The sequence below is a fragment of the Physella acuta genome, unplaced genomic scaffold (genome assembly GCF_028476545.2).
Source record: "Physella acuta isolate Inbredline_101_S28 unplaced genomic scaffold, ASM2847654v3 ptg000616l, whole genome shotgun sequence".
Lineage (NCBI taxonomy): Eukaryota > Metazoa > Mollusca > Gastropoda > Physidae > Physella > Physella acuta.
In genome coordinates, this window is record NW_026732135.1 from 777117 (window position 1) to 780386 (window position 3270).

Genomic DNA, 3270 nt, shown 5'->3' on the forward strand with positions numbered 1-3270 from the left:
AAGGAAACAAGTTTTGTTTTATTTGAACAAATTCCATTCTAATAACCGTTTAACGTTTCGTTCGCTGGTTAATATTTTACACTTGTGGCTTGTATTTATGGCCTACCTACGTTTTTCAGTGACAATAGTCCCTCTAATAATTATTTGTATATGCACATCACTTATTATAATAAAACTCAAACAGAATTCTGGGAAATCAATTATATCGAGTAATAATGTGAATAAAACAATTCAAGAGCTGAAAGTGATTAAGATGTTACTTGTGGTGTGTGTAGCTTTTGTTGCGTTGGATATTCCTAGCGCTATTTATACGTTGAAGATTATAATTACATGGCACATCAATGGTAAAATATTGCTTTTGCTTTCAATCCTCAATCAGCTAACGGCTTCGATTAATTTTGTTATTTATATAAAAATGAGTTCAAAATTTTCTGGCGCTATGAGATGTCTTTACTGCAGAAAAAAAAAATAACACCAAATCAAAGGGTTTTTTGTGTTTTTTTTTCTTCTGTTTGTATTTTAAAATATGTTTAGACATATAAGACAAACAACTACACAGAAAAAAAAATGCAGCTAGCTTACACGTATGAACGAGAAACTGTTGACCTACTTACAAGCCCTATTGAGGCTGTAATAGGCATGAAAAGTATATTTAATCATACTAAATATGTGAAAAAAAATTTTTTTTTAAATATGGCGAGCGATACTATTATAGTTACATTTTTTAAAATTTAAAACTGTTTTGGAACCATCGATTACACTCATTTTCATATGTTTGTATTGAATACAAGTCGTTGAAAAGTCGTTAACAATTATTTTACCGATTCAAATATTAAAAAAAACCGCACTCAACCGGAATCGTCAGAGAGAGAGTAAAATAATAAAAGTCAGAACGATTTTTCCCATGATAAAAATACACAGTAGTGGTGTATGGTGAATAGCGTAGTATTGTTTTTATATTAATATAATAAAATAATAAAACCGTAAGTGATTTTGCACTCATTACACAAATTACATGAAATAGCCAATGTTGGTTAAAAAAATATGCTTTCTGGCAACAAAAATAAATTTGGAACCGTTCGGAACAAGCTTTACAAGCGTATTGTAACAAATCGTATAAATTTTATTTATTCATAGTGTTATTTTAAACACAGAGATAAGTAATTTAAATAAACTCCACGTGTAAATTTCAGGATAACTTGGCAATACTATGCTGAATCCATGGCAGTATAAACGTAAAAAATTTGAGTGACGATGAAGTTAAATTAGATTTAAAGTGCTGGTGTGTTTATATCGGTGTTCATACACTATCTAGTCACTGGCTGAAGTTTCATCGCTGTATTTTTTGCATTGATTGCAGTATTGGTTAAAGAATGATGCATAGTAATTATCTCTTCCCATGACCGGCACTTAATTTTTTTTAATCAAGATCCGCTAGTTAACATTGTCTACATATCTAAAAAAATACCAATGTTATTAAGATTATATATCTCAACAAATTTTGAATTAAGTTTACATTCATTTTATATGTATTTTTATAACATTTAATCTCAGTACCTAGAAGATATTATAATTATATAAAATAACAGCCACATTGAAAGGTAGGTGTACAACACCCTTCCAGGAGGAATTTTTAGATATATATCACAAACTGTTTAAAAATATGAATTTTTTCAACGTCAATTAGTAAAAAGAGCCTTTTATGGAGAGAGTTGAATTTTAAGTGACAATACAAAAATATAACAGAATTAGGGTTCATCAAAAGCTACTATCATATTACAAACGTTTATTTATTCTGTTAAACGGTTATTAAAAATATCCTAAATTTAAAAAATGATACCGTTGTCAGAAAAGTGTCGATGGCTATTTTCAAAAAAAAAATATGATCAAAACTTGTCATCTATAAACACTTAAATACGTGTTTAAACACATTTTTTAATTCATTGGATTAATTCAAGTTAGTAATGGGAAAATATAACGAGGCAATATCATGAAAAATTCGATTTGTAACTACTCGTTCCACGATAATGACAAGTCTATAACATAAATCTTATTTGTGATCAACTGTAAATGATTTATTTCTAGATCTATGTCGTCGTGTCATTATCTCCAACACACTTGTGTTGCCCGGCTGGCAGAGTTTCTACCGCCCCCCACCCCCTCCAAATGAAATTTAATTTGCATAGAAAATATATACATTTACAAGTTTTCGCCCCCTCCCTCTCGGAAAATTTTGCCCCCACCTCCCGAAAATTAGAAGCGCCTCCACCCCCTGAGAAAAAAGTCTGAAAGAAACACTGCTGCCCAAGGTTTGTTGTTCAGGGATAGGCCAAGGTATCCTGGGTGGGGTGACAACCCTAAGCGAAAAGGGAGAAAATCCAAGTTAGATCTCAGCTCCCATAGCACGTATTCGGACAACAATGTTGAAATATCTCCGGGTTGTTTAATAAAAAAAAATAGTTTAAACTCACATAAACGTATGTCGTTTTGCTAGGATGTGAAACAGTAGGTGCAGTTCTTTAGTAAGAAGAGTCCTACAAAAGGAAACTCCGTTGGGAAAAGGTTGTTGCAAAGTTTACTTCCCCAAAGCTTCTATGTGATTAATACAGTATACTTATGGCATTAATTTATAACTTACACATGTCAGTAATATATCAATAACTACCATACTCTAATCTATACTTCACATAATATGAAATACTGTTTTAACAAAATGTTTATATATGTATAATCTACAGTCACGTTATTAAATGTTTTTATTCTCATTTCTGTTCTTGATTTGTCCTTATAAACTTTAATATAGTCTCACAACTATAACATTTTAAATATTCTGTTGCATAAACTACAGTATCCACAGATTCGCTCACAATCGATCCATTAATTCTAACACTATTGATTTCATCAAATGCTTGTTAAACGAAACCGCACTTTACATCGACTAACCACTTTACTAAGCAGCTCCGTTTCCTAATGTGTTGACAAATGATTCAACTACAAACCTTTTAACACGAATCACACTTTATCACACCATTAAATGCAATAAAACATACCGACCACGGATATAACTCTGCAGGTTTGGTGCAGTACTGTGTGCTAGAATTTCGTCAGTCTTTAACGTTTATTCTCATTACATTTCTGCATTTTTATATTATATATATATATATATATATATATATATATATATATATATATATATATATATATATATATATATATATATATATATATATATATATATATATATATAACAAAGCAGTTGGAGTTGACGCC